Consider the following 21,849-nt stretch of genomic DNA (forward strand, 5'->3'; position numbering starts at 1 on the left):
CTAGGCTATTTACCACTGCGCTTTTCTAAACAGAGGAAAGAAAAAAAAAACAGATTTCATGAACTATGCAAAGCTAGTGATGAATCGGTCGCCCACTTCGCTTAGCCTTCAATACTTCAATAAAATTGCGGTTGACAGTACCGCTTTCAAAATACCATGCTTGTCAGAAGCGCCCCGATAATCCTTATTCCTGCGGAAGGGATGAAGCAGACATTCTCCCAGTAATGGTTGGGGCGTCTTGTTGAGAACCCACAACCGCAATGACAGGAAGTCACTTCTGCCATAAGCAAACCTGCCGCCTTACGTCTCGCCAGGTTAGAAGGCACCTCGTTCGCTCGTCGTTGATCATAAGAGAGGCCACACTGAGACGTAAGTGCACGCGCGCTTAGCGCTGCAACCTCGCTTAGCTGCCCTACTCCCCCGCTGGTCAGAAATACCGGGAATAAGCAGCCTACCCGAGAACGTGTCGGCTCAGTGCCTAGAGCACCGCAAGTTCGTATCAAGCATGTCACTTATGCATGCGCACGTATGATGAATAGTCGGGTCTGTTTTTTGAACGTCGTATGCATGACGTTGGAATCCCAGGGTGGCTTTCACTGCGCACTTTATCATGGTCCGCACAGCACGATGCACCCTAGACTACATTATGAATGCGGCGTTGTGTGCAGAACATGAAATATCAGCGAGAAGCTCCGCGACTGGTATACAAAAGAAGCAGCCGCAGTGGGTCACTCTTTTGTTCTTCAAGCACTATTCAACCTAGTAGTAGTAGGGACAACCATTCGCTTGTTCAAAGGCCACGTTGTCAGGGGGCGAAGGTTGCCTGGGCAGGCAGTGGCGAAATCCATGAGACCGTAGTGATTAAGGGTGTCCTTCAGGGCACTGTTGTGGTCGCAGTGTTATCCGATGCGGTAAGCACAATCCGTTATGCTGGGTTGAAAGTGTCTCTCTCGGGACCAGGGTTCCCTGTGAGTAATTTACATAGATATACGCACTCCTGCATACACTCTAGAGGCTGACCGACGATCTGTTCCCTTGCCAGGCTATTGAACATTACCTTTGTCTTCTACACCTTCAACCCTACTCTTACACTTTCTCGTTTATGATCCGAGTCACATGTTGCAATTCATCCCCAGTGTTGCCGAGCAGGACAATGTCATCGCGGATGAGTTGATGAATTCATTTGTGTAACTGCGCAGGCAGGTCAAGACGTAGAGAAAAGAGTATAAGATAAGATGTACGGTAGCCGATTTGCAAAGTTGCGGAGTATATGTGGTCAACAGAACTGTGCGTTTATCTTTCATGCAGCGAACAAATAAGCGCTTACTCCTGTACATTCTGCGCTTAAGTGAATGGCGTGGTATCGCCCCTAATCCCCCACCCCATGGAGTTAGTTGTGCTGAGTGTCCTATACTGCTTAGTGGATAGGAAGGGGATGGGTGGCCTGATCGCGAAGCTACAGCTTCTATTTCAGGCAGCAGTTGCCTTATTGGAACAAAAGACCGTTTTACTGAAAAGTTCATTAAAACCTACAATAATATTTTAACTTCAAGGTCTACCTAGTGATAAGTTTCTTACTGCCTATAACTATCTCCGATTCTTATCATCTGCACTGCAGACCAACCGATTGGTGGGTTAATGTAGATGGTGTGAGGCAGTAGTGTTGGAACCGAATAGCAACATTATTTCGGCCCAGTAATTCTAAGCTTACGTCCGACTCGCCTAAGGGCAAACTCAAATGTACTATGATGGATTCTACATGGAAATAGTATAACCGTGAGATTCAGTTCATCTCACGTACCACCATCAACGCTTTCGACAAACCATGTAGTGAACTGCTGTATTAAAAGCAGCAATGATCCCCAAACCATTCCAACAAACCAGGAGAGGCTTCAAACGCCAGGTTGTCGATTTCCATTGGAACACCCGTTAAATATTGTCTCGCATTTGTCATCGCCCTATTCTTGGTCTCTTTTCTTTAGTTTTCCAAATAACTGCTCAGCTACGGATAGTAACGGAAAGTTTCAGTTCTCTCGGGGGGATTTTTTGAGCTAACTTAATTAATGTAAGATAATCCTACTCCAAGCTTTCTGCCACGAAATCTTCTCGACACTGAATGTGCGCCGCTTTGACTATATAGCGTTGAAATATTTTAATGTAACTTTATTTATTCACTAAAATTAAGTTTATTCCATATCATCGTGTCACAAAACTGCGGTTGCCATGTTTTCATGTAATTAGAAATAAGTTAAGAACACCTCATCATTGCATCGTGGCAGTGGCTACTCCTTCGTTATTTCCAGCTTATTAAGAAGGTTCTTTGCTAGTGATTTAGTGACATCCTGGTGCTCTTACATCTAGTAATTCTTTCTCAGAGCGATAGCGATTAATTATTCGAGCAAAGTGTGTATCGCCGAGAAAGGTTGCGTGAAAGAACAAGGGGCAGAGAGGGAAGCTTTTGACTTTTTCATCGAAGCCAACTGAAGGACTTCCAGGCATAGTCAGAGACCTTTCCTGTGTATTGCTTCTAAGCGCTCGATGGGCTGTCTGATGGGGACATCAGAGGAAGCCGGTACAGTATCCGACTTGTAAGTAACGCTGCATGCAACTTTATCAGATACGTCAGGTAGTTACACAGCGCATGTTTTCGCTGATGATTTGCATATGTTTCGCCGCGTACTTCGAGAACGTGTGTTATTTACCTTACTTCCTGAAAATTGTTATGAAGACATCAGTCCGTTAAACATCATTGAAAATTTCCATCTATGCAGATGGCATCTGCACACACATAGCAGGGTACCAGCATCATCGTCTCGTACGAATGGACCAGTGAGCAGTAACTGCTATTCAGGCCCACTTACCAATGCGTGCCCTATCGTTGTCAGCGAAGAATTCGAGAGTAGTCCTGTTTCCCAGGGTGAAGAGAAAATATACACGCCTTAAGCTGAACCTGGGAGGCTGCTCGGTTGACAAGCCGCCAGCATCCCTGCGCCCGATTGGCTGCAATGGCGACGCGCTATTGCCGTTACTGCGGCGTCATCATAACATATGTAGAAGCATGGTGTTGCTTTTACAGTTTAGTTTCCTTAAAGACCCCCGACTGCGGGGGTATTACCCAAGGGGTGGGATAAAAATTTTGATATTGCGCATCATCAAGTAATATATAGATGCATATATTCAAGTAGCTGCACACTCGTATTGGATTACCTTGCGCTATTAAGACCATCAATCGTGAATCATACGTGAATATCTTGGGAAATACGTACAAAAATTGCCCAGCTACCTTAATTCTCCACTAGAAAAGTAGAAAGGTGCCTATAAAGAAAGGGGTGAGACAAGGAAACACAATCTCTCCAATGCTATTAACTGCATGCTTATAAGACGTTCAACCTATTAGACAAGGAAGACTTAGGCATGAAGATAAATGGCGAATATTTCCAACAACCTTCAGTTTGGAGATGACATTGTCCTGCTCAGCAACAATGGAGATGAATTGCAACAAATGACTCAGGATCTTAACCGAGAAAGTGTAGGAGTAGGGTTGAAGGTGCAGAAGTCAAAGGTAATGTTCAGTAGCTTGGCGGGGGGACAAACATTCATGATCGTCAGTCATCCTCTAGAGTCTGGATAGGAGTGCGTTTATCTAGGTCAATTACTCACAGGGAACCCCGGTCATGAGAAAGAAATTTACAGAAGAATAAAAATGGATTCGAGCGGATACGGCAGGCATTACCAAATCCTGACTGGGAGCTTACCACTATCATTGAAAAAAAAAATGTACAATCCTTGCATTCTACCGATGCTAACTTATGGGGCAGAAACTTGGAGGTCAACAAATAATCTCGAGAACAAGTTAAGGACAGCGCAAGGAGCTTTGGAACGAAACACGGTAGGCGTGACGTTATGAGACAGGAAGAGAGCGGTGTGGATCAAAGAGCAAACGGGGATAGCCGATATCCTATAGTTGACATTAAGAGAGATAAATGGAGCTGGACAGTCCATGTAATGCGTGGGGCAATAAACGGTGGTCCATTAGAGTTACAGAATGCGTGCGAAGGGAAGGGAAGCGCAGTCGAGGACGGCAGAAGACTAGGTGGGGCGATGAAATTTGGAAATTTGCAGGGGGAAGTTCGAATCAGCTAGCGCAAGACAGGGTTAATTGGACATCGCTCGGAGAGGCCTTCGTCCTTAACTGAACATAAAAATAGGCTGATGATGATGATTGGGAGCTGTAACTTACGGAAATTTTTTTAGTTTGCGGGTCTTCTGGCATAGCTAATGACTTCCTTGACCATGTATACACCACGTCTCACTGTCTCTGCGATGATTCGGCTTCTCGGCTGACGTGTTTTCATGTGTTTCCTTTAATTCAAACTTTGTTCCTCTTGCTCTTTGTCATCTGAATATTAGAAGTGCTTAAATTCTGATCGGAGCAGCGAGATGAGCACAAACAAGGCTCTTTATGTTTCCCAACATAATTATGGTTTGGCAAATCATTACTTGCATAACACCTGCTTTTTGTATATTTTACCTTTCTTTTTCGCGGCCTTCTCAGTCACGACTCGACGCATGGCGCTCTCAGATAAAGACGCTGGAAAAAAATACCTTCGCCGTTGCGCGCAGACAGCAACTAAAGAACGAGCGTTCTGTCCTGCGCTTGTTTCGAGGGCTTACCGCATACGTGCGTGCGTGTGTGCAGCGCTCCTTCCAGTTTCCTTCCCGCGTTCGTGCGCCTTCCTTTGAGTGAGGCCAGAAACAACTGCACGAGTTGCCAGTTTTGCTTCGCTGTAGTACGTGCTTCACGGCAGTGTAGACTTTTACCGTCGCTTTGAACTTATCGGTATTTTTATACAAGTTTATTTTAATTAATTATTTTTTTCCTCAAGATTGCTTCATTCGTGCACTTCCCAGCGATGTCCGGCGATGCTATCTGCTGTATTTATCAACTCCCCGCCACGATGGCGCAGTGGCGATAGCGGTTTGCGATCGACCGCGAGGTCGCGGTTTCGTTCACCGGTCACAGCAGCCTCATTCCAATGAAAGCTCGAGCGAAAAACTCTCGTATTTCGATTTGAGCTTAAGAACCCAGCAAGGGGGCTGTAAACGAAGATATTTCCCCCTCAGTACCCACTTGAAAAGCTTTAGTGTTTACAAGATGACTAGTGCAGGTTAAATCCTGCAAAACTGAGCCTATGCCATGTGGAGGTGCTTCCCTCTCCTCCCCTTTCATATTTTCTTTTTTTTTTTTTTGACACACACGACAGTGATACACATTCGACAGTAATACACACAACAGCAGCAATAAAATCAAAAAGTAGTATACAGGACGTATTGACAAATTGTACAACAGGAAAACATAGACGGACAGAAAAAGCGAGCCGACTGTCGTCTCGCTTCTTCGGTCTACCTATGATTTTCTGCACTACAATTGGCCAATATGTTGAACAAACAGACCCAAATAGCCCCAATTTTGATGCAATACAGGACGTAATAGACATTTTATGCAAAAGTAGACGTGACAACACAGACTTACTGGTAATCTGTGGGAGGCAACTGGCATATGGTTTTCAAGTAACGATAGCAAAATATCTATTGCAACTGGTTATACACGTGGTCAAACTATTATCTTCTCTAATTGCCTGTAGATAAAGTGAGAGCGATAAATTAGATGCGAAAGGTGGGGAGGAAAACCAAAAGTTAAATATCTAGTTTGGTACCGAAACAAAGAGAAAAAAATACGCTGTAGAAAGAACTAGTATTACCTTAAAAGGAGTATCCGGCACCACTACCAATACCTCCTTATTTATTCGTGTAAAAAAGACAATTACAATATCTTAAAGTCAGTGTTAACACAGTATTTCGGTGGAGTTTGTGGTCTGATTGTTTTGTTTCTGGAACTATCAATGTTAAGCTAATTATGTTACAAGCAACCACATCATTTTATGAACTCGATTGCGCAGGATTAATTCTGAAGGGGACTCCGGTATACTAAATTTGCTATAAACACACATAACTGTTTCTCTCTGCATACTAGGTTTATTAATTTCTTCGCAACCGGAAAGCAAATGCTTGTTCAAGCCTGGGTCCACCAAAGGTGCCATAAGCTAGGAGCTTCGGTTTAAGTGGCGCGGTTTCCATGCGCCCAACGGACAACTTCAACAAAATTTCACTTTGGTGAAATTGGTTATGAATGAGTAGTGTATAGAATTGAAGCAATACTGACAAAGCCAGAGGGCTGCTAACTGTATAATTTTCTCATTAGGGACCTCTAAACAGCACCTAAGCAGACGAGGCAAGTCGCAGCCCGTCGCCTCCGACATCTTTCAGCACGCCGCGGGCTGCCGGGGACGCCTTTGAGAGGTCAGCCCGAGGAGCCGCACGCTCGAGGTCGTGCGTCACTTCTGGCGAGCGCTGAAATCTCAGTTTTCTTTGTTTCAGTATTGGTATAAACAACGGCTATTCTTGCGAGCCTTTCGTGACGCTTCCACTCGTATTTCGAACGCAAAATTTTGCATGGAGGCTTCTCTGTATCTACCCCATATCTAACCAAGCTTTTTAGGCGGCCCACATTTCTTTGTAGTTCGCATTCAAGAAATAACACTATTTTTAAGACGGCGCGAGCTTTTCCTGCGCGGCCAATTTGAGGTCACCTGATATTGATTAAACCAATATACATGCGCTCTTTGACTTGAGTTCTTGCGACGTCGCCGATAGTGCAGGGAAGAATAATAAGGATAATAATTATGGGGTTTTACGTGCCAAAACCACTTTCTGATTATGAGGCACGCCGTAGTGGGGGACTCCGGAAATTTCCACCACCTGGGGTTCTTTAACGTGCACCTAAATCTAAGTACACGGGTGTTTTCGCATTTCGCCCCCATCGAAATGCGGCCGCCGTGGCCGGGATTCGATCCCGCTAACTCGTGCTCAGCAACCGAACACCATAGCCACTGAGCAACCACGGCGGGTTGCAGGGAAGAAAGTATGGTATGTTTTATTTTCTGTCTTTATTGCAATAACAATTATACAGACACTCGGGGCGCACTCGCGCCGTCGCCGTCGCCATGCTGTCCCGGGTGCGACGGCGCATGTGTGGCCCCAAGACCTCACAGTCCGCTCGTCCGAGCACATATGCGGCCCGTGCGTTGACTGTTTTAGGTCGCGTGATCTGCTGCGGTTTCCAGGGCGAGCACGTGATACGGAGCCGAGAAGGCTGGCAGCTTCATGCGCTCTGTCTTCCCACGTGCGCAGTGTTGGAAGCCACATGACCTGATGAAATTCGGACACGCGGCACAGTGAAAATGGAGAAGGCGATGCGGCAATATGGATACATATATATAGTGCAGGGTGTTCCAGCTAACTTTAGCCAGATTAAAGAATATGCGAATGCCACGTAGCTGGACACAACCAAGGTAATGTTGTTTGTGGTCGCTTGCATACACTCATAGTATTTTTTCATTCCGCCTCATTAGATAATTAGCCTTAATTAATTATTCAACTTCTCAAATATTGTAGTTAGATGAAAAGTACCAATGAGAAAATTGTAGAGCGACATCAAAAACTCCCGATACAGCTTTCTGTTGCTCAATACGTGCTACATAAAAGTGTTTCTCCGAGCGTGAAAGGAGCCCGCGAATACACGCAAAGTGCCTCGAGAAGTCAGTCGCGTGGCAATTTTGCGTGCATGTGCGGGCTTCTTTCACGCTCGGAAAAAACACGTTTGTCTAGCACGTATTTAGCAACAGAAAGATGTATCGGGAGTTTTTCATGTCGCTTCACAATTTTTGTCATGGTCACTTATCATTTAATTATAACATTTGAGAAGCTGATTAATTAATTGACTAATTATATAGTTAGGCGGAATGAAATAAAATACTCTGAGTATCTCCAAGCGCCTTGGTTCTGTCCAGCTACGGAGCATTTGCATATTTTGAAACTCTGGCTAAATTTATATATATATATATATATATATATATATATATATATGAAGACAGCTCACGCAGCTATAATATCTTTTCAAGTAGGTCGATATGGCGGACTGCTATTTTATGCAATTGAAGACCCAATCCCCACCCTATCAACCGCGAACGTCTGTTCAACGTCTACAGTTGATCCAAACGTCAACGTCTTGAAGTCACGTACATGTTACGTCTCGCGCACGTGCCGTTCTTTTGAGAAAGAACGTGGCTGTTTATAGGACGTACTATCTACATGATTGTTAGGTTACCAAAGAACGTATTGTGGATGTACATAGGATATCATTCAACCACCAATTGGTAGGTATACATTTATTGGTGCACACCATTTGAACAGTAAGACCTAAAGTTCAGCTATATATATATTTCCTTGGGCGAGAGAGGAAAGCGGCCGTATGCTTTACCGCCGTTAAATGCACACACAGGCACTGCCCCCCTCTCCCACACACACGTGTGCGCGTGCGCGAAAAGGCAGATTATAAGTGCCCGCATCCGAACATATTAAGCACTGTCGTCAGGTGCTGGATCAGAAATCGCGTGAGGGTCTTCGTTCCTCTCGCCGGCCCATCATGCTCACCCTACGATTAACAAGGTCGTTCTTTCGAAGCTCACCGCTGCAGCGTGAAGCTGCAGCGATTGTTCTGAACTCGCCGCTGAGGTAAACAGACGGAAGCGGCACAAGAAGGATAACGGTAGCCCTTTGCCCAAGGCAACACAGCGTTACGATGACGCCAGGCCTTAATATGCAATGAATCTAACGTGCGCACAGAAACGGGAATCCAGATTTGCGGGATTGCGAAATATTAACTCATGTTTCCTCCGTACTTCGGCTTTCAGTAAAACCGTGCAGCGCTGAGGAGTTGCTGAAGCCTGCGTCAGCTATTCAGGACCGCAGTTGAGAAAGCTGGTCTCACGCAAGAACGACCCGCGATTCGCCAACGCTTTGGCTGTCGCATAAGACTGGTCTTAACTCCATGCCTGATAAAGTGACACCAGCTTTGGTTTCTGCAGTCCCCCAACATTGCGTGGTTTTTGGTGGCACCAAGTAGGTACTTATAGGCGGTGTCGCAATGCCGGGTTTTCTTCCTTTCTTTTCTTCCTGCCATCCCCACCTGTAGATTCGTTGTCACGGTGAGTATAACGCGACCTGTCTAGCCGCGGTGTGGCTCGTTTCCTTGCGCTTTGGTGGCGGCCCCTTTGCTCTGCCTCCGTCGCGGCGCGCGCGGATGCCCGAGGAGGCTGACCAGTGGCGACGGCGGCAGCTTCCTGAGGCGGCCTGCGGCACCCTGACCGGAAAACCGACCCCGTGAGCGAGTCGGGGTCAGTGAGAGATGGCCGCGCGGCCTCGATGCTTGATAACCTGACGGAGCACTCTCGTTCGAATCCGGCCTCATCCTCTTCGGTCTTTCATTGGCACGCCGCCACAGCACATACAGTGGTTCTTACGGCCAAGGTTCCTAACCTTTAGAAGTGTATACATTAACTTTATTATCCGCCTGCCGTACGCTTGGCGCGCGGCGCCTCGGGGCGATTAGCGTCGCAGCATTTAATGAAGCGCACCGTACCGAGTCAGGCTCTTAAAACCTCGTTTCTACTAACACCGCTTCCAGTGGCAAAGCATTACTGCCAGGACAGCGCACTTCTTTCGGAGGAACTTACTGCCGCAAATCGGCGGCTCTTAATCTTGTGGGCTGCTTCCACGAGTCGCCATTCGCCGCACAGTACGGAAAGTGCCCCAGTAGTCGCACGTCTTTCACCTACCTTCGCATTGGTTAAGGACGGCGGTGTTACGTTATCGATAAATGGCGAAGAAGCTGTGCCGAATACGTTTGCAGGCTTCTGGCAGGATACATCGCGATTCCCATAATGCACATTAGATCCACCTTTGCCCTGTATAATACCGCTTCCCTCGACACGTGACCACATGAAATATACCGAATTCGCGCAGCTTTTCTTCGTATGCAAATTGGTCGAATGATGGCATTTAACGTTCCAAAGCAACACATAGACTACTAGAGACGCTGTAAGGGGGAGGATGTGGATTAATTTTCACCTCCTGGAGTTCCAAAATGCACCCAATCCACGGTACTTGAGCGTTTTTGCATTTCGCCTCCGTCGATTCGCAGCCATCGCCGCCGGTAATTGAACCCGTAATCTAGTGCTCGGCAGCGGAACGCTTCGTAAAAATTTTTTAAACTAATTATTCATCTTCCATCCTCGCAATCATATATCTTGTTGTCACGATCACGCATCGTCCATTCTTCTAGGTGTCTTGTTTTTCTTTTTTCTTTTTTATTTCTGAATACAAAGAACTTCTGGAATCCGGGCCTCGGTTCTTATGTTTCGTCACAGCACAGATAACATTATTTCCCACAGATACCGGTGTTGCATGCATGTACGATAGCGCGTTTCTGGCAACAACGAACACTCGCTCTCAGCGATACCATGAGAGCGCAATCAGAAGGCAGTCATGCCATGCGCTATACTGCCAGCATATGAACAATTAGCGCGCAATCAAGGCCAAATGAGAACTTGGCATAAGCCTTCCACAGCGTCCAGACGGCCTCGCTTAGACGAACACAGATAAAACGTATACCACAGTGTACTTCCGATGCAGTGCTTTCTGTATGCAAAAAAAAAAAAATAAAGTTACTCTGGTGTAAAACGGTAAACGAAGTATCTGATGCTAAATAATAAAGAAAGAAATCGATGTTTACTTAACTAACGCTCTTAGACATACTAATTCGTTGCGGAATTCGTAATATATACGTTACAGCAAAAACACGGGGAGGGCTGGTTGGCAGATTGTGTTGTTTGTTCCCATATATGGTTTCCTTCCCCATGTAATTACGAACAGGCTGTTTATGCAATGGCACCTTACTGTTGAATTGCATATGGGATGTTTTTAGATTGCATTGGTGTGATACTCACATTAGCTATGTAGAATAGGCAGACGATCTGATTCCCATGTTCTTTCCCACCTTCTAGTGCGCAATTCATTTGTCCGACCGAACCAACAGTACGCTTGTACAGTTTGGGATTCACACGACCAAAAACATATTAACATACTCCAGCGTAATAAAAAATTTGCCGTAAGATTCATTTTTTTTCGTTTTGTGATAGAAGAGAATAAGTAACAGGCATTGATTGTTTCATTCAAAAGGCTGGTATCTAGCCACTGGCTACCCTAAGAAAGATAGCGTATTGGTTGTTTTTCTTTTGATTATATATATATATATATATATATATATATATATAACAGGAATTTCTTTGGATCCTGGACCCTGCACACCAAGAGTTGATATTTTTAAGCACGCATTTTTGTCACTAACAGTAGTTGACTGGAACATTGCTGGTGCTCATGCGTTTCGTTGACCGCCGTTCTTTCACCCCATATTAAAAAAAGATTGGAAATGCTTTTTAAATAAACTGATGTTGTTATACCCACCCTTTTGCAGCCTGAGCCGGCTAACAGCATTATAAATAAATAATATAAACAAGAATTATGCATTTCAGGTAAAACAAACTTTTAATGTCACAGCTCGGCTTCATTGTCTGTTCTTTTCGCCTGTACACGTGTCAACTGTATACGCTTCCCACGCCACCGATCAAGGGCCCCATGTCAGGTAATCTTCGCAGTGCTTGGAAACTCCTTTGGGTAGCAAATACGGAAAATATTCACTCCTTGAACAATGTGCATTAGCAGCGAATCGTCTCGCTTTCGCCTTCGAGCGACGAAAAGTTGACGAAGCAAAACGTGGACAGTTTCCGATTAAAATAAGGAAGGAGGGAGATGATGACGCCTCTGGCGCAATACTGGCCCCAACATCTGCCATTCAGGTGTCGGAACAAACAGTCGCGAGCAGCACGAAGCCCGTTCGCAGGCCTAATCACGGCACGTTGCGGCGTCGCTCCGGGCAGGCGCCGTTCATTGTCTGCGCAGCCACTCGGAGGAGAGCCATGAATGGAGGCGGCTCGGAGCAGGCGTCCGCCGGTGTGCCTCGTTCAATTACACGAGTGGACTTATCGCGAATCGTCCGTTACACGTGCGTTCCCCGTACGCGATTCATTATACAAGCAGGTTGCACGCCCTTTGTTGCCTCAAGTGCGCAGCCCGCACGACACATCGCCAGATGATGCGCGGCGTTCCGCTTCGCCGGCTGTGGTCACCGCCGCGGCGCGTGGCTTTTGAACCCCTCGAGCGGCGCCGCCCGTAATCGCCGCCTTTTAACATAACGGGAAGGACGGAGTGATTTACTCCCCCGTAATTGCGCCGCGTCGAGATGCACGGGGGGGGGGGGGGGGGGGGGGGGCGATCCGCGGAGCTGCCCAGCGCGGAACGCGCGAGCCACGCAAGCTCGCCTGAGACGACCATGACGGATGAACCGCGACGAAGTTTAAAGAAAAATAACCCCCGAGTATTGGGAGTCGTCTGTGGTGCATGGGCCTTCGTCGTTCGTTTGCATACGTGACGATCGAGAGCCATTTGTCTTCCCTCGATAACTTCATTGAGCCTCAACCCGAGATCCTTTCGTAGATAGCGATGGTGACAACAGTGCCGCTGCCTCGCGCCTCCACAGGATTGCCATGGGATATTGAATTCGACGCTGCAGGGACTTCCGAGCAAAGTCGGCGTTGCGTTAATTATTAGCTACGGCGGCAAACAAATTGCCTGAACTGGTGCCTTCTCCAAAACTAGCGCTGCTTTGTCTCGAGCGTGGAGCCAGCTCAAGGCTTTTTTTTTTTCGTTCGATTGTATTCAGTTTAACCCTTGATCGACCGAGTGGTCGCTGAACTGTGTCGTAAAGAGACGCGCCCCATCGAGCAATGACGATTTGGGCAAAGAATTCTCTTGTGCAAAATTAGAATTGTATCCGTGACTGTTATCAGGAGTCACAGTATAACAGAAATCGTACTTTCTTTAAAATGAAAAATGCGAGCTAACTCAGAAAATAGTCTACCAAATTACACAGAGTAAGAGATGTCGGTGTACTTGACCCACTTCTGCCTTCACCACTTGCCAAGATGCTGAGTCCATGGTCATCAAAAGCAGTGCATCACGATAAGCAGTGAGTGCACTTCGCGGCGGCCGCTTTTCAATGGAGGCGAAATGCAAAAACGCCGGTGTGCCGTGCATTGTGTGCGCACCGTAGTTAGTAGACCAACTCGTAGACTGTAATTGAGCTATCTGCCACAGAAAACTTAAAAAACAAATATAAAAGAGTTCGCTGAAACACCCGGTATATGTGGTTCAAAGATTTCTTCGAAATAGTAGCCTACCTTGTTTATTTATATTGTTTCATTAATCAGTGCTTGCTGCGTAGTTGCCCGAGTAAATTTTGTAAAATGTGCTCACGTACCTCCGGCGTCCTCGGACTCCGTTTCAATTAACTGTACGCGGAAGACTTTCACCCTTGTCACATTGCTTTAGTGTTCTTTTTTGCTTGTCTGTACTAAGTTTTTTCTTTTTATTTTGAAATGAAAGTAAAAGAAAGACATGTAGTTACTTTTTTAATGAATGTAGTCACTATATAATATTTATTCCTTTTCGAATAGCAGAAATAAAAAAATAAAAAATGTATGTATGTATTAAGAAAAGTAACAATGTCATAGGGTTAATAATCCACAGCTCATAGTTCGATACACACTAATCCTTTATGGTGTAAAGGTTATAAACATGGATAAGGTGCTTCAGAAAGGCTGGCCAACTTTTCGATAGGAGGACCTATCTTCGTCAAAGGCGGCCTCGTCATCCTTGGCAGGTTAGCGTTTTAGTGGAGTGACGTCACGTGCGGTCGTTGTCGGTGGCGGCTGGTTCTAATGGGAGGGACTGAAAAGAAAATGAGTGCTGTCGCCTGACCTCTCTAGGCGTGGTTTCTAAGACGAGGGCACAAAACTGGAGAGTGGAAGGATGCAGAAAGAAAATAAAGAAAATATATAATAAACAAAGAGAAGTACATAGGACGGTGTGGTTTTGGGGGAGCGAGATGTTAGGGAGCCTTCAGAGCTGTCGTAGGTGGCATGCGTTTGTGATCTTAGAAGAGCTGGTCAGCCGGTCAATGTGAGAGTAACGAAAATGAGTTGAAAGAATGACTTGAGTAGCGTAGCAGCAATGCGTCGGGTAGTCTTAAAGGTGTTAAGATGGTGACACGGAGTCTGGGGGCAATTAATAGGGTAGGGATAGGGTAGGCATAGGGTAGGGATAGGGTCCGTTAGCCTCAGTAGCTCGGCATAGGCGTCGTCACGAGGGTATACAGAATTGGCGCCGCCCTGTGTGGTCGAGGCGCCGAAAAAGGTGTTCTGGCGTCTAGGACTTTGGAATGTGTCCGGTGTGGGTCTTTACAAGAAAAAAAAACAAGAAAAAAATAATACCAGAATCAAAGTGAAAAAAAAAAAACGGGAGAACAAATAAGAAGGTGACAGCAGGAAAAACGGGATGGGGCAAGTGTACATGGAAAAAGGGGCTCGTATGTTTGATATATGCGTAAAAGCGAAGAAGGGAATAATAAATTGAGTGTTAGAGGAGAGGCAGCGAAGAACTGTAAATGAAGGTATAGGTGAGATTTAGAATCGAGGCTAGGTGGTGGCATAACGTGTTTTGTGCCTTTGTTAATAATATGAGGGTTTCAGGTTCAAGTTACAGTTTTTAGCGATTCTAAGTTGCCACTTGCCAAATTGATTCCCGTCGGGTATAGGCATTTAAACTTGTGTATGAGATATGATTCTGTATCTTTCCTCTCGTGACGTGAACGGAACGAGAGCCTCGAGCGGTCAGTCGCGTGCCAATTTTGCTTGTATTCGTGGGCTTCTTTCAGGCTCAGAAAAACACTTTAATGTAGCACGTATTCAGCAACAGAAAGCTGTATCGGGAGTTTTCGTATGTTGCTCTCCAATTTTCTCATTGACATTTTTCATCTCACTATAATATTTGAGATGTTGATTAATTAGGTAAGACTAATTATGCAATTAGGCGGAATGCAAAAAATATTCCGAGTATTTCCAAGCGACGGCAAACAACCTTATCTTAGTTCTGTGCAGCTACGTGCCATTTGAATAATATTAAATCTCAGTGGATCATACTTAGGACCCCCTGTAAATGCAGTGCAGTCAATATATGACTTTACTACTTTAGTTTCGACAAGTTAGCAATTAAGAACGTAATTACATATTTCTGTTCATTCGAAAAATTAGCGTAGAAATATTCCTTGCTGCTAATGTCCGCCTAGCCACGTAGCCTATCTTAAAAAAGCAGCAGTGGCTAGATATGACAGTTTCTTTTTAATAATGTGCTCCACATTATAAGTAACACCTTGTATATGCCTTGTAATGATGCCTTTCTTTTTCAATTATTGCAATTATCGCCGAATTTCAGTCCAGACAATGTTGAAACCGAGCGCACCTCGGTAGACGGAAGCCCCCACGTGATGCGAGGAAGCTTTATTGACAGAATATAGCGACAAATACTGATACGGCATATCGCAGCGTATGCTTACCAGGCGCAACGTGGGTGTCTGGCTGCGACACTGAATTTCAAACGGCGTCGCGCTTGTCATCACTGGGTGTCTGATGTGATAGCGGAGTGGCCTTTCCTGCGCTCCTGTCGCGCTCGGGTTGGATATTGCCTCGGCTGACCGTTGAAATTCAATGACGAATCTCGAATTAGACGTGATTACAAAAAAAAGAAAAATATGGGGTTTGACGCACCAAAACCACTTTCTGATTATTAGGCACGCCGTAGTGGAGGACTCCGGAAATTTCGACCGCCTGAGTAAGTACACCCGTGTACTTACCTAAATCTAAGTACACACGTGTTTTCGCATTTTGCCCCCATCGAAATGCGGCCGTCGTGGCCGGGATAGACGCGATTACTAGAACCTTTAGAAAACAGTGGTGCATTAGAATCTGACTGGCTCAAAATTTGCCACATAAACTGCCCGAAGGTTTCCACAAAGAAGCCTAATTAACGAGCTTTTGTTAATTGCTCTTCGGAAATTCACGTTATTAGCGGCAACGTACGTCCGCCTAGCCTAGGAACTCATTTGCGAGAGATCCAGGTGGGCTATATGTATACGCTCATAGCTTTTTCACAAATGATCTGTATAGACTAAAGAAAAAAATGCACACTGCATGTATTATACTAGACCAAAGCGTTCTTTAGTCCGGTGAAATATCTAAAGGGAAATAGACGCCCCTGTACAGCGATTCATTGACGTTCCAGCCAGGGTCCGGCTTTCATCAGAATACAGTTTCTGGCGTCAATTCAGTGGATGTACATGCGCATATCAACCGGCATGAAGATAGGCTTACAAGAAAAAGGAAGGAAGTGACTGAATAAAATACGTGTCAGTCGGCCAAAAAATATCTAATACATGTTTACAGGGATCATGCTGACAAAAACATATCTTTGGAAAGGCAGGAGAAAAAACGCGCAATAAACTGTGACAAAGACTTGCGTCTCGCAGTAAAAAGAGCAGCCAACCGCATCGTCCGTGGCTTGTAAATGAACGCGTGTTGTAATGACGATATGCGTCCAAACACGACAGGAGATGTATCAAAAGCGGGCTATAGCTAGTTGCTCTTGATGCCACACGATATTAATGTGTGGCAGCCTGAATGGCTTCTATACCTTCTAATGTTAATCTGCAGCGACGCGTCACTTACTGCTGCAGCAGACGGGTTGACGATATAACAGAATATCTAAACGTGCACGAACGGTTTCTACCAGTGCAAAATGGACTGTCATTCGCGTGCTATGCCAGTAGTCATGTGGTTTCGCCGAGAAATGTTCTCGTGACCTGAATAGCACCTTGCGTACACTCAGGCGTACAAACAGGCGCGGCAACGAATGAACTGCGCTTCTCGTCTCGCAACTTTGTCTCGTTCTGCGACGAACTCTTCCTAACTCAAGCATGCAGATGCTTGAGTTAGGGCCTGCTCATACGTGGTTCCGATCGGTTGGTCGGGGAAATGCAGGATCGGTGGCAAACATTAAATGAGCGAAGCAGCCGAGCAGTTCGAGTCAGTTTTCACCTCTGCTGCGGCGGCTTCCGCGCGGACCTGCTTGCACAGCGCTAATCTCTGCGACTGCGTGGAGCAGTCGCCTTCCGAGCCGGAAGCTGCGCTCCGTCTGTCTGTGTGCTCGTGCAGTGAGTTTCCGGCTTTCTTCTTCTTCATCGTTCCGTCTGCTCGGCGCGAGACCGAAACCTGCCGGTCGTCGTGTCGTGACCTCGCCAGCGTGTGCAATCGTGCTTCGGCCGGCGCGCCGAGTCGTCGACGAGTTGTGCAAGCACGCAGTGTCACATTCGACAGCGGTGGCGGCGTCCCTCCCACAATGATGACCGCCGGTCGGAACGACTGCGCGGTCGTATTTCATTCGCCAGTCAGAAAGGTGTGAGGAGGTGTTTCGAAAAAAACAGCCCCTGTCACACGGCGCGTAGGCTTCCGGTGTTTTTTTTCTTCCAAATGCCGAGACAGTGTAGAATCGTCGTGCTCGCCGCGCACGTCTGCTAGCCTTTACACGGGGCTCGGTTTTGTTTGAAAACCACTGGGAACTATGCTGCAGGCAGTAGTGGGGACTTCATCATCATTATCATCATCATCGTCATCATCGTCATAGTCATTTATTATTCCCTTAAAGGCCCCTGCTTGGGGTATTACATAAGGGGAAGGGGAATAGTACATTTGCAGAATACACAAAAATTGGTCAGTAATACGAAGTGGGGAAAACGTGAGAAGTCATTGGGGAATGAATAAAAACAGGATACACATGGTCAAACAGGTGTATATATCAAACGGGTATATATTTATTTATTCATTTGTGATTCTTACTTGTCCCTAATGAGTGCGTTCTCAATCACTATGACAACACCCGTTATAAGGAGCCGTTTTCGAGCATGGTACAATGCAGAAATTACAAAGAACAGTTCGAAAGAACAGGCACTGTTGGGCCAAACTTCGTAATGACTCCCTTCTTTTTTAACTGTTTTCCCTCTTCGTCGTTAGTTTGCGTGCCGCTGCACCGCCCGAACACGCTGGGATCGGCCACTCGGCGCCACAGATGACAAGAAGGGAGTTGAATGAAAATAATCGTAACAAAATACCACCAAGTAAGTAACAACGAACACGAGAAAAGTACTGGCATGCTTCATTTGCTCAAAGCGCCGCTATACTGGAGTTTCCTGTACCTCGGTCATCACTATATATAGGGTTCTAGAAGCCATACCTGGTAGGCCTAAGCAAGAGCGTCTGAGCTAAAATTAATTTAATGCGTGCTTCTTAAGTAGACGAACAATGAATGGTTCAGGGTAGCTATTAGTTAACGGCTTGGAAAACTAACTGTTCGCTTGCCCTCTCGTGATTGGCCCGAATGGCGCTTCTGCTGACGAAAGCGCCATTCTGACACTCATGCGAGGGCAAGCGAATGGCACGCTTTCCGAACCCTTATAATAGCGCAACCTAGCACTGCCAAACTGTCGTCCACACACTGCTTCGCGAGAACTGTGTATGCGTGAATAGTAAAAGGTTGTGTGGCCCTCTATCGAGTCGCGGAAAAGCAGCACATAGCATGGATGACCATGTTCACTTTGTTGTCGACCTTGTGTAGAGGCCTCATTCAGGAGAGAGACACTTCAAGAACTACGCCAGTAAAATTGCAACAGTCTCTCCACCTAAAGAATGTCAAGTTCTCCGTAATTGATGGCTAGGAAAAGGCAGAAAGACACTTTTAAAGAGACCCTGTGTACCCCGAGCTCTAAGGAACTTGTAAAGCTCCATGTCAGACTGTAATTGTTGCTGCTTAAGAAACGGGTTCAACTGAAGCACCCATATGCAGATTTCATCTGGGTATATCGAGGTTACGGTGGCCTAATAGAGAACCTGAATTATAATTTTCGCTTCTGGCAATGTATGCCATCGTAGTCACTACAATCTGACAATATGCAGTGGCAAGGAAATTTTTGGTGTAATTGCGACGTGAAAGCACTAAAACCGGTTGAACTCAACACACACCTTCTAGGACTCCATGCAATGGAAAATAATTCAATATTTTCGATGTAAATTTGACGCTGGCGCAGAATATCTGCTATCTATCTAAGCATCCTACCACGTGAACTTAGGGAAATCAAAGCTTGCCGTGCATGAATCTGGCAGGGAGTGTCCGAAGCCCGCCTTACATCTAGAAACACTGCAATAGTAATGCTGCTTACGACACGCTCTTGCTCTTTGCACGCCACAATGCACAGTAACACAGTGCACAGCACAACGTTCCGCTTATATTCCTGCAAGGCATTCAGGCAACCAACGATATTTTTTCAGCCACCACTGAAGTCATAGTAGGATCGATTTCTCCGCACGCTTAGTATTGCAGCTGGTCATACTCACTGGTCGGTGTGAGTCCAACGGCATCGGCTGATGAGTGTTCGCCTGAGAGTCGACACTGACGTAGAGAGAGAGAGAGAGATGAATATAGGAAGGCAGGGATGTTAACCAGTCAAGGGTCTGGTTGGCTACCCTACGCTGGGGGGAAGGGAGAAGGGGAAGAGAGAGAAGGGAGAGAGAAGGTGTAGATACGTGTACGGACAGCACTTGAGTTAAAGCCGCTCTCGCATGCGAGTAGTCATGTGGTTTACCCGAGAAATGTTCTCGTGACCTGAATAGCACCTTGAGTACGCTCAGGCCCTCTATCTCTTCTCCCCATCTTTCATCCCCCCATCCCCCTCCCATGTGTAGGGTAGCAAACCGGTTAGGCAAAACTGGTTAACCTCCCTGCCTTCCTTCTCCACTTTTTTCCTTCCTTCCTTCCTTCAGGCGTACAAACAGGCGCGGCAACGAATGAACTGTGCTTCTCGTCTCGCAACTTTGTCTCGTTCTGCGACGAACTCTTCCTAACTCAAGCATGCAGATCTCCCGGGCCTACTCGAACGTGGTTCCCATCGGTCGGTCGGCGAAATCCAGGATCGGTGGCAAACATTAAATGAGCGAAGCAGCCGAGTTGTTCGAGCCAGTTTTCACCTCTACTGCGGCGGCTTCCGCGTGGACCTGCTGGCACAGCGCTAATCTCTGCGACTGCAGTCGCCTTAGTTGTAGTTGTAGGCCTTAGTTGTGCGACAGCGCTGAGCTTTATTTCCTTGCACTTCGCTTTACGCTTTGACACCGTGAAATGTGTCCTCGCACCCTTCTCCTGAAACAGAATAACCAAAAACAGGATCCTTAGATCCTGTTAGAAAACAGCAGCAACCTATGAGACACGCAATGCTAAACCTGCTTACCCCACAACCACCCAAAAAACGTAGTGAAAATAAGCAACCTCTCTTTACGCACGCTAAGGAACTTGCTGTGTTTTATTACATTTTTATCTTTTTAAGATAAGCTACAGCTGGCCCATTGCTTGATTGCGTTTCAAGTGGTTTTACGTTCAAAGCTCACCGCGAAACTATGAAATCAAATGCTTTTTATTTAATTACTTATTCACCTTTTCCTAGCATTGCAATTACATAGGCGTCGGCACCTACATTCCCAGTATTCGCTTCTGGACAGTTCAACCTGGATCAGGTCCTTGTTCCAGATAATTTTCGGTTATGTATCTCTTTCAGTGAGATTTGATTAGATAAACGCACTGCCAGCGGATTAGACGAACGGAATTCTTAAGTAGGCGGACTTCGTACTATTACTATTTTCCCATCGCGAAGTTCACGAGTGCAATGATGGGATGCCCATTGCTACGCTGATTGGGTGCTCTGGACGTTACCTCCCACAAAGGTAAAGGTATCCCCAAACGTCATCGACAGGGAATACCCAGACAGGTGACAATCGAGACCCGGCCGGATGAAAGAGATCGTACATCGAAAGCAATGTGGATTACTCAGATCTTTCGGGTTGCTCTTGCTAGCGGTGTTAGGGCTAGCAACGGCAATGTAAGACAGAGAGGGAGGAAAGGCTTTATACCCGTCGCAAATCAAAGGCGCTCACACAGGACAGTCGCCTTTGAGCCAAGCCTTGAACGCATTGTGATGCGTCAAGCGGAGAGCTCTTCGTTCGTAGATGTTTTTCGTTGAACACTGCCTATTGTTCAAGCGTCATAACATGATGATGAGCTAACTTTTTTGCGCAGCATACGAAGGACGGTGGTAATCATGATTATGAGTGATAGCTTCATCTCAAGTGCCGCAAAGGGCCTATGCCTTGTGGAAGAAATTAACATTTGTGAAAGTTTCTTACAAAGCCTACGTGAAGGAGTTGCCCTTTGTGAGAGCGTTATTATGCAAGCCACTGATACTGGCAACGATTGAGTACAATATGATGGCAACACAGTATACGTGTTGAATTAGGTGGATTTCATGCGTGTAATTAGAATCCACATTAAAAAAAAAAATTGAGGCTATACTGTGACAGCGTCCGAATTTAAAAGCAGGTTCGAATCATGGTGGTTTTCCTGATAGGATGACGAGCTTTTTCAGCGACACCTATCGACACAAAACTGAAATTTCGGCATTCACTTTCAAGTAACCAAAAACAAACTGGCACCAAGTGCAAGACGAGAAGCTGACAGACTCGAACACTTCTCTTTGTCAGTTTCTTTCCCTGTCTTTTAAACTTATTTAGTAACCACTTCCTCGTACCAAGAAGCTTGACCTAAACGCTATGTCGCAGTTCTCAGAGATCTGTTGTTTCATTTCGCACGCACAGAACTGTGCGCTCAATGCTGACAATTGCTACAAGCTTCGTAGAGTAAGCCGCTTGGCGGTGCTCACTCAAAGCTAGTGTTGAAGCGATGTTAGCTACAGTCTTGCAACGGCTATAGATTCCGTTTCACTATTAAAGGTCAATGCTGCATCGCCGGAGTCGCGGTGAAGTCGCTGCGGATCGCCGCCTATAG

Source organism: Dermacentor andersoni, chromosome 1 (assembly GCF_023375885.2).
Source record: "Dermacentor andersoni chromosome 1, qqDerAnde1_hic_scaffold, whole genome shotgun sequence".
Lineage (NCBI taxonomy): Eukaryota > Metazoa > Arthropoda > Arachnida > Ixodida > Ixodidae > Dermacentor > Dermacentor andersoni.